Raw genomic sequence first — 11,715 nt, 5'->3', positions numbered from 1 at the left:
AAAAGCTACAGCTAATTCGTGCCATTCGGATTTGTGGGACTTTTACCACCTAAACCAGCTCCTCCATTCACTCTCTTCCGCGAGACTGTGATTATATTTGAGGGCTGTAATCCGCGAATGAATGTTTTTTTTGTCGAAGGTTACCATCGCACAACATTTGTTTCCTTGAATAGCCAATTTAGCCAGGTTTCGCATCAAACTGACCGCATCGATAGTTGATTCCGCTTTCGGAAACCTAAACTGCCTCCAAACCACCTTCCCTTGTAGCAATTGGCATCTATTATAGATTACCCGCTCGAAAAATTCAAAGCAAGAGGCATATTGGCCTATGCGAGCGTGTCCCTTTGTTTTTCGAAGGAGAGAGTTGATTGGATTCGGATCAATCAATGTTAGTAGCTAATGTGGACAGATTGGTTAAGTAAACTGAAGCATATGAATCTCCTTGAAGGAGCTATTTCCTAAACATCACCGGGAGGTCGAAAGAATACCATCGAAACGCTCCGGAGTCTTCTTGGGCATGTTGAGTTTCCTGGAATAAGCGACGCGAGGTGGCGCGCACATTTTCAGGAACATCGTCATATGCCGGACAGGATTTTAGGGAATGAAGACTATCCCAGAAATTTACTTTTGCGAAGATGAATGACAAGGAAAGCGAATTCGCTGAAAATAGATGTTAGTGTCGAAGTATATGCAACAATGAATCCGAAGGCCGCTCTCGAAAGTTTATGTCCTGAATCGAAGGTGGCATTGGTCAGTCTTTCATTATCAGGACGCAGCAAGGCTAATGTAGTTACGACTATTTGCACATTGCTATTTAATAATTCTTCTAGTTTTACAAGTGTTTACTTGGGGAGTTGAATTACATCGCTAATGACGGACGTTCGTACGTCGAGTCCTTTTTAGGAGAGACTGTAACGCTAGATCCACTTTCGCTGGCCTGTCTAGAATCTGTCTGTCTGTCAAAATCAAATTGAGTCTGTTCCGTGCTAGTATTCTTTCTGTGTTGCTATATGGGAGCAGGGACAGCCATCGTATGGTGCTCCACTTTTTCCTGAATAGATTGAAACTCAATCATATCAAGACACTGTAAAGCATCGTCGCTATTTCGAGAGTGAAAAACGATGATGCTCTTCGACTCGCACAAAATAGAGCAAATTGCTGCATGTTCGGTGCGTTTTCCCACAATGGAGCTGCACGCGGAGGATGGTGTATGCAGTGGCGAAACTGGCGGAGGCCAATTTGTGTGATCGGATCTATGCAAACCGGACACCGTAAACCAGTGAATGTGTTAAATGGAAATTAGACGAATGCACTGCGTGATGAGATCTTTCATGGATGATCATGGAAACTGCTGTAATTCTAAATGCGATTATTGTTAGAGAAATCAAACACGAGGGGATCGAGTCCCTGGTCGCATGGTGTGATGGATACCTGATCACACGCCAACCGCGGCATACGCTTCTAACTGTTTTCCATTACACATTAGACTAAGTTCATATTGAAAAACATAAATATTGGTCAAATTAACCGTCAGTATGCTAAAGGCCCCTCCAATATTGTACAAAACACATGGGTACGATTTAATACAGTTTGTGGTATTAGGTCAGTTAAGCGGGTTAGGATCTTCTACTATGCAAGACCCATAAAGCTGAGAACTTATGTCCTGATATCAAGGTGATCTGAGACAACCATGCTGAGAAAGTTCTGCTCCCAAGACCTAATTACGTTCATCTTATAATACCAGATTAATGGTGATAGGAAAAACATCATAGTTGCCTCTGCTTATTTACCCTATGATTCTTTGTGACTTCCACCAACGCAAGAACTAACGAACCTGGTAGCATAAGCACAATCAACTGGTCTCGAACTCTTAATAGGTTGCAATGCGAACCCTCAACATATTTGTTGGGGCTATAGCAAATGCAATCCCAAAGGAGAGAAGGTATTTCATTTCATCACTTCAGCTGGTCTCATAATTGCAAATGTAAGGCATGTGGCCAGCAAGCAGTGAAGTAATTGACCTAAGAATCGATACTACAAAATTATTAGAATTGATTACAGACTGGCGAGTGCTAGATGAAGTCTCACCCTCAGGTCAGGGTTACTTAGAATCTATTCTTATTATTGCGGGCGAACAGTCTATAATACAAAAAAGGAATCCTATGCAAACGAATTAGATGAAGTTCAATGAACCCGTTAGCAACGAAGTGGACTCCTCTGGTGATAGAAAATCAATTCGGAACTCTGAATAGCACACTTTTAGAGGGCTTTGAATTGGCGTGTCCAATTTCCCGAGGGCAAAGCGGTTCCATGCAATGCCTCAGGAAGTGAACTTTAAACTTCCGGAATTTACATACAATTTGAATACAAGAGGCTTGTAAAAAGTTCGAAGCCAGACTCCTTTAAAGCATACTCTGACGAACTAGAAGACGACAGGGAAACTTCCAAATCATGGAGGGTTCTTAAAAAGGATGAGTCAGCCAAGTTAAATTCTCTTAGAAAACCGGATACAACTCCAGAATTGAGTCTATATAGCCTCTCTGGGAAGTTTACCAACCGAGAAAATAGGTGTCAGACGTAGGAGGAGCGGTTTCTGCAAACCTTTCAACACGAAGGTGTTGCAAAGGGAATTGGAACCCTGCCAGAGCGGTTAACGTCAATAAAAAGGTGAGAGTTGCTATACCATCCTTTGAACACTTCAAAGCACCTGGCATGGATGGCATCTATCCAGCGATGCTAAACGAGGGGTATAGAACACTTAAAGCAACTTTTAAGAAATATTTTTCGAAGATTGTGGATAAAATCCAGCTCAATAGATTTCGATGGGTGGGTCATTTAATCCCTGTGAGTGAGGATGATCCAGCTTGGAAGGTCTATGAGGGTAATATATATGATAGAAAAAGAATGCGTGGTAGGCCCTGCTCTGATTGAGTGATGGCCTAGGCCAGGGCGCCGGACAAATTTTAAGGATATTGAATTGGTGAACTTCGGCGCAAAATCGGGATGTCTGGAGTTCCTTACTAACGCAGGTCTAGACCGGGCACCGGCTGTTGCGTCGTTGGTGATGATGATGATTTTTCGAGGACGTCTTGTTCTATACAATGTGCCTACCTCTTGACGAAAGGTTAAGGTGGTCTCCATACCTAAGCCTGGGAAAGATGACCATTCAAATCCGAAGAACTTGAGGTAAATCAGCTTAACATCATTTTCTCTGAAATGTCTGGACAAACTGGTTGAGCGCACATTCATAAGAAAGCGCTTAGTTAGGACTCACTAAATGAACATCAATACGCTTAGTAACGTGGAAAGTCTTGTGAGTCTGCCCTTTACACTTTGGTTTCAAAGATAGAGGAAGCAACTGAAAGGTGAGTAGGCGATGCGGGTGTTCGTGGACATTAAAGGAATGTTTGACTGTGCGCGTTCCAAAAACGTTGCGATGTCGCCAGAGAGCATGGATCTATGCTAAACTAACGCAAAGAGCTATGCTAAAGTGGGTGTCGATCGCTAGCTAACAGCAGAAGCAACGAAAGCCTGCTTTCAAGGAGGTGTGCTATCGCCTCTTCTTTGGAGTATGCTCATTACTCTGCGAACTTCAAAATTTGCTAACACACTCTCAAACTTATGCGGATTATGTGGCTGTACTAGTTGTTGGCCGAGATCTCGGAATGGTGTGTAGAAAAACACAACGGGCCGTTGATTTGATTGACAGTTGGTGCGTGGTAGCTCTGGCACGGACTTTCAATAAAGCTGAATAAAACCATACCGTTGTGGTTTACAAAAGGGGAAAAAACTGAATAGTCTTTGCCTTCGTGAGATGAGAGATACAGACTTTCAACTCCCTGAAGAAGTGAAATATCTGGGATTTATTCTAGACAAGAAGCTTTTTGACAACAAGCATGTAGAGGTAAAGATGGAAGGAGCTCTCACAGTTTATGGGCTGTGTAGGCGGACTTTTGCCTCGACATAGGCACCTAGGCCTCAGGTAGTAATGTGGAGATATGTTGCTATCATTAGGCCGATGTTTGCTTATGAATCCTTAATGTGGTGGATTAAGGTGAAACAAAACAGTTCTCGCTCGGTGCCATTAGCACGACATCTTCCGCAGCTTTAAATGTATTACTCAATTTGCAGCCCTTGCATTTGTTTACTCAAAGCACTGCAATGACGTTTTCTACACCGATGTCTCAAAAATATTACAGAATTCTGGAGCAGGAGCCTACATCTCGAATAAAAACGAGAAGTGGGCTTTTCCCTTGAAACAACATATGATCGCATAGATCATAGGCAACTTGGATGATTGACGAACGATTGAAGGGCAGGCGTATCGAAACCTATAGCGATGGTCAAGCTGCACTGGAAGCGTTGTGCAATCCCTTGATTACTTCAAAAATCGTTCAGGAATGTAGAAACCAATTGAACTCTGTTTCTAGATTCAATCTCTGGTTACCCGGTCATTGCGTGATAGAATGAAATCTCATATACTTCAGCGAAAGAGGGTGCAATTTATCCAATGCCGCGACCGGAACCAACAACTGGGGTATCAGTAGCACTGGCCAATGAGAGTCAGCTTCCTATAATGGCAGATCCTTAATGTTGCTAGACTCACCAAAATTTTCCAGTCAGAATCTAAGAACCATTCTCCAAAGTGTACCCTGTGGAAAAGCAAGAAAACTTGTAGAAGTATTGTGGGCATTCTGACTGGCTATAATTCGCTAGCTGAACATACGTTCAGAAGAGAAATTATCCAAGATGAGACGTGTGCACCCTATAATGAGGAAACGGGATCCACGGAAGATTTTTTATGTGAGTGTCCCACAAATGGGCACATCAGACATCAGATCGTTGATGCTGATGTCTTCCATTTGCAACGAGTAGGATCACATCCCCTAACGAAAATCCTGGGATACATAAACGAATCCAGGATATTTCTTTAGACGAGGGAGACGTGTACAGTGAACCACTGGGTCTAAGTGCTCAGAGACTTTGCCTCTCGCCCACCTAGTAAATCTTAAAAATACTGCGCTAATCTGCCGCCTTAGGTATCAATAATAATCAAATATTGAAAAACAGAACACAATGATATATGTACATACATTCATATGTGCAGGCAATTGTAAATTTTCATTTCAGAGATTGAAGTCGAGAACGCAGTCCAAAGCTGAGAAGCATATCGGCACCCAGAAAGATGTTCTTGTAATAGTCCTCACACGCAATCAATCAGTGGCGCCGTCATTACACCATCTTCATCATTACATATCATTAGAGTTGTTCACGCGATTGCCTGGGTAATTTGATTCGACGTGCTGCAATCTTGTTGCCATTATCGTCTGTGACTTATCTCGCGAGGCTTACAATGATCTCTGACCGTGGTACCCACTTTTCCAGCATCGCTCTTAGATTGCCTCAGCCTCTACTGCCATACAATCTACCCACTTTGAACTTTTATACGGGCTGTCTGCATCAACCTTTTAAAATGAACGATCAATTCTTCATTCGATTTCAATCTTCAATTATTTTGCTGTTTGTATCGATTTTTTCTTTTATTTCGGCTAATTTTCCTCCTTTGTTTTGGAGCTGTTGCAGAGATCTGGTTGCCCAAGTTTCTGTTCGGCAAAAGATCTTCCGAAGGAGGAGAGAACGAATAACCCAGATAAGCGTTGTCTTGTATAAAATATAACCATTTCCTCCGTTTCGAGTTAATGGAATACCTGAAATTTCATTTTTACGGTAGAAATGTAGCTTGCGGAATTTTATGCAATCTTTGAGATGTTACATGGTCGATTTGCGGTCGATGAGCGTTGATTGAAGTGAGGCAATTATTTGCAGATCGTTTGTAGTCTTTGCAACCGATTACTGAAAATGTATGCAATTAAAATCAAACCTAATTGAATATAGACCTCTCTTGACGCTTATACTTATGTAACTCACCTAAGCTTGCAACCCCTTACTGAAGGACACTGCTTCCCATGTTTTCCCATCAACCACTTGAAGTTAGTAATGTGGGGAAAAGTTAGTACTTACATGAACGATAAAACTTAACCATTACCTCATTACTTTGCCATCTGCAATTAGTGTGATCTCACACATATAACTTCACACCTACCCAACATGGCAGACCACATATAGTTTTTATGTGCATAATGACTATCCGAATAATGTGGCCTCGGCAGAACTAACTTGATCTTCCTCCAATTTGTCTAAAACTATACACATATCAGGAGCGTCATCCCATCTGCTTACTCTCTGTCCTCCTGTGACTTGTTCTTATCTGCACGAAAAGCGATAACGAAGGACATAAGCCACGAGGATGATAGTCAAGAATTTCGGTCCATAAAGAGCAAGTAATTTCCACTTGACTAACCATCCGAGGTTCAAGAGACTTTTCCTGTACGTTTAACTGTAGTCAAACTCATCCCTTCAATTTAGTTGATAGCCTCCATTCCTGCTAGCGTCATTCGTGTTCATCCCCTTTCTGCTGACTGTCCTAGCACTCGAACGAGTGAACTAAGAAGGTAAAACTGAGCTGTTCCTCCTCTACTCCTCCTAACCAATTTGATACCAGTGAAGCTTCCACTCTTATTCCGGTCTTCCCATCTCATGCACTTGCTGGCAATTTTGTTTTATGGCCTTGTTAGTATCGTTAGATTCCCTCGATCTGGTATGTGAAAGGTTGAGTTAGCATAGTCCCTTTTCCATTCGTTGTATTTGGGGAAAGCATAAGTCGGAAAAAGGATATTAAGTGGAAATGAGTCTCACATTTGTGGGTTTGTATGTGTCCTGGCGAGACGGTAGACATTCCATGGATTCTGGCTTTCTGGTTTGAGTATTAACCTTTTTCCTCTGTAACTACGTACGTGGAACTTTTTCTTGGGAAATTTAAAACTCGACTGAATATTTTTTTAGGTAGCTTCATTTCACTTCGTCTAAATAATAAATTATACGAATAACAGAATAAAACGGTGCAATTAAATGGGAAAATGTTTTGAAGGGAATTTTGTAAAGAATCGTAAACCAGTGTTTTGTTATGGGGTGTGCACGAGAGAACCGAAACTAATCATCAAATTGTAGTTTTCAATGATTGAAGATAGAGGTTAAGCAATAGCCTTATGTAGGATGGTATTCTCCTTCTAATTCTCAAGTCTTAATCTCCAGAAATTTACAATACAAATTTAAGTATTTAGTTCTGTACCGTAGATATGTGCTCCTTTTGCGCCGAGGTCAACTAATTCGATATCCATAAAAGCTGTCTAGCGTCCAAGCCTATGCCACCATTCCATCTCAGGCGAAACCTGGCACGTCTTCTTTTCCTACCATAGATATTGCCTTTAGACGGTTTCCGGGCCGGATCATTCTCATCCATACGGATTTGGTGACCCGCCCACCGTAACTTGTTGAGCCGGATTTTATCCACAACCGGAAGGTCATGGTATCGTTCATAGATTTCGTCGTTATCTAGGCTACGGAATTGTCCATCCTCATGTAGGGGGCCAAAAATTCTTCGGAGGATTCTTCTCTCGAATGCATTTTTTTTTTGCTAAGAACCTAGGTTTCTGAGGAATACATCAGGACTGGCAAGATCATAGCCGTGTACAGTAGGAGCTTTGACCCTATGGTGAGATGTTTCGAGCGAAACAGTTTTCGTAAGCTGAAATAGGCTCTTTTGGCTGACAACAACCGTGCGCGGATTTCATCATCGTAGCTGTTATCGGTTGTGATTTTCGACTCTAGATAGGAGAATTATCAACGGTCTCAAAGTTGTAGTCTCCCATCTTTATTGTTTTCGTTTGGCCAGTGCGATTCGATGTTGTTGATTCTTTGGTTTTTAGCGTTGATATTGCCACCATGTACTTCGTCTTGCCTTCATTAATGTGCAGCCCAAGGTCTCGTGCGCCTGTTCGGTTTGGATGAAGCCAGTTTTACGTCTCGTATTATTCTTCCCATGATATCGATATCGTCAGTATGGACCTGTAGTTGGGTGGACATGAAGAGGATCGAATTTGAATTGACCTCAGCATCACGGATCACTATTTTCAGGGCCAGGTTACAGAGGACGCAGGACCGTTGTTGATGTTGAATGGTCTCGAGAGTGATCCTGCTGCTTTTATCTGGCCTCACACATTGGTTAGGATCAGCCTAGTCAGTCTTGTTAATTTCGTTGGGGTACCAAATTCTCTCATGGGCATGTACGGTTTTACCCTGACTATGCTATGATAGGCGGCTTTAAATTCGATAGATGGTGCAACTGATGGTCATATTCCAACAGTTTTTCCATCGTTCGCCGCGCAGAGAAAATCTGATCTGTTGCTGATTTGCCTGGATTGAAGCCTCTTTGGTATGGGCCAACGATTTTTTTGGGCGTATGGGGCTATCCGGCCTAGCAAGATAGAGGAGATAGATGGTACTCAGCAACGTGATACCTCTATAATTACTGCAGTGCGTGATATCTCCCTTTTTATATATGGGACCGATAATGAATCGTTGCTAGTCGTCAGATATCAATTCGCTGCTCCACACCTTCAGCATAAACTGATAAACTGCTTGCTGTAATTGGTCGCCTCCATATTTAACCAATTCGGTTGTAACTCCATCGACTCCTGGCGACTTCTGATTTTCAAGCCGGTGGATTGTACGGACTGTTTCTACCATGCTTGGTGATAGCAGCATATGTCCCTCGCCTTCATTTGGCGGGACCTCCAACTAGCCGATATTTTGGTTGTTGAGCAGTTCATCAAAATACTCAACCCATCAATATGCCCATTCTGTCAGAAATCAGACTTCTCTCTTTACCTCGGCAAGATGAGCATTCGTATTTTTGTGTGTTAAGTCGCTTCTCCGGATAGCGTGTCCGGATAGCTGAGTGGTTAGAGCGCAAGGCTGTCGTACGGAAGGTCGCGGTTCAAATCTCACTGGTGACAGTGGAATTTGTATCGTGATTTGACGTCGGATACCAGTCGACTCAGCTGTGAATGAGTACCTGAGTCAAATCAGGGTAATAATCTCGGGCGAGCGCAATGCTGACCACATTGCCTCCTAGTGGACCGTTACGGTCTTGAATGAAGTGCTCTAACACACTTCAAGGCCCTGATCCAATATGGATTGTTGCGCCAACGATTATTATTATTATTATTATTAAGTCGCTTCTCCACTCGGCGTAGTTCGTGATAGGCTTCTGCCATCGTTCTTCTTTTCGTTCCGTTGCTAGCCTACATTCATCGTTAGACTAACCGTTCCAACTTTTTTGCGACTAGGGCCAAGTACGTTTGTGCCGTATCAATGATAACATCGTGATAAGGTGGTTGTGAAGATCCTTTGATAATGATTCATCTCCAGGACTTCTGTTAGCTGCGGCTATTGCGGCATCCATTTCCCCTTATAAGCGTTACGGAGGGCTTTGTGGTAGATGGCTTCAGTATTCACTTCCACCTGAGATTTCATTCTTTGGCTGACTAGGGAACCTACTCCGAGCACATGGTTTACTGCATGACCGCTACAATATATGGTGCAGTGGCTCTTCTTCAGGAAATCGGTCCTGTCCAGCGTATCTCTTGCAACGCTGTTTCATCAGCCTTATATTGGTACGGGATATCCGCTAGCTGCTGGGCAGCATTCGGCATATACAGGAAGCGCACGTTCTATAAGAAAACACAACAAATCCGCAAATGCGCGTCGAGGCTTCTTTCGTTTTTCGAGTAGGGTTGTCAGCGCTACCCAACCCCCACCTTAGAGAACAAGTTAGTACAATTTGTTCCGTTCTCGGAAACAAGGGACTCGTCTTCATCCTTCTCTGTCCGCAGTTTTTCATTATGAAAGAACTCCCAGCGATCACCACGTGGAGATACGGTTTGATAGTAGAACTATTGATGTTGGTTCAGCAGTCGTTTCCCAGGTGTTATGCTCTATCGTGAATACCAACCCACGTGTCGCCCTGGGACCTATTTGATAAATCGGTGGGTGGAATTTCATCTTCCTCCTCTTCTGTTCATGCGAATGTTTTTAGGGGACAATCGTTCACCATGACATTTGCAAACTGTTGGTTCCAAAAAGTCTTCTCGTATTACGACAATGCAAGAAATGCGACAAATGTATACTACTTAGCATGCAAAACTGGCGACGCAATGAGTGAATCCCAGCCAATCATTAGCATCTGGATCTCATTACTCCGCATTTCAACTCTGGTTGTCATGGATGATTGTATTTATCTTTGAATTTGTCTGGTTGTTGCAGGTTTACTATTTGCGAAGAAGTAAGTGCGGAATAGAACTGAGATATTGTTTAGTTAAAAACAAAGTAGGAAAAGATGATGACAAAAAGGGAAGGCGGTCCAACTGGCCCCATAACTAAACTTAAAAGCCAGATTAAGGGCTTTATTGGGTTTTTAATGATGAAGCCCATTTTTTTGTGTGTATCAACAAAAAAACATGCACTACTGACCTGACACCTGCCCTTGAAAATTGCATGGCTTTTGCATTCACCTTCACTTTCCTTAATTGAAAATTAAAAGGAAGTCGGTATGTAAATATGTTACAACTATTTTTTCCCACGGCTAGATGAGTTTAGGGTCGATTTGGAATGACCTACCTGCTCTTCGTCACCTGGCTGATATGATTTTCCTAACTATGTAAATCAAAACTTTAAGTATGAGCCTGCATAGTAAAAATATTGAGTTTTATTAAGTTTTGACAAAAGGAAGTGATGCTGCCGCACCTTGTATTTTAGTGGGCGTCGTCTCGGCCTCACATGAAAGACTCCACTGAGGGTGAACCTACTAGAATGTTCTGATCCGACCAAATCTCCATTATTGTTTGTTCATCTACTTAATCCGCAGACTATCTAGGTATGTAGATCTTCCTGATTCGGATCAGTATTCACGTTGGTCTGTCTTCTAAAGCACCTTTCCTCAAGATCCGTGCTTGAGATGGCAAGTGTATCGTGTCAAATTGTCGTCTTTCGATCTTCAATTTAGCATTTTTTGGCTTAATTTTAGTTCAACCATCAGGCATTCTCAGTTTGAACGAGAATTAGTTTGTTAAGACTTTCACTTTTGGCGCTATTTTACGTCTATCAAATTTTTAGCTTTCTTCCTTAGAACACATTACCCGGGTCTTTAGGCACTCGTTAGTTACACGAATATTCTTCCCACTTTTCTTGCATTCTTTTGTTGAATCACACACCTAAGAGTACAGTGAGTGGGCAATTTTAGGCACTTCCTTTAGTTTCCTGCTGTCAGGAAGAACTCAAATGGATCTCACGTTAATGTGCTTGTTTTTGACTCTTTAATTTAGACTGTTTAACAACTTTAGTTAAAACAGTGTGACATCTGACCCCTCTAAATCAAAGTTCTGTTCATTAGCCATTTCTTTACCAGAGTGACCTTTTCTACTTCCTTGGATTTCAGGGTGTGCAAAGAGCTTCCTCTGACCTATATCTCTTACCACCCTTGGCATTCACACACACGAGAGATATCCAAACTGATGCGATAGTTGTTTCCTAAACGAAATTTAAATATCATTCACTCAGTGATTCTATTAAGTTCTGAAACGAATCTTTAAGGAAGCTCTGTCTTTGGTTACCGCTGGGGTGTGGGAAGCCATAAATAGCTGTGCAATGTCTGTTGTTATGATGCTGCCACGCAGCAACTTGTAGCCCAACCATTCGAACGCCCACTAATGCACTGCATCACATACGCGGCACTAACACCTGCCCTTTTGCGCGGAA

This window comes from Hermetia illucens, chromosome 4 (assembly GCF_905115235.1).
Source record: "Hermetia illucens chromosome 4, iHerIll2.2.curated.20191125, whole genome shotgun sequence".
Taxonomy (NCBI): domain Eukaryota; kingdom Metazoa; phylum Arthropoda; class Insecta; order Diptera; family Stratiomyidae; genus Hermetia; species Hermetia illucens.
This window is presented reverse-complemented; position numbering follows the sequence as displayed.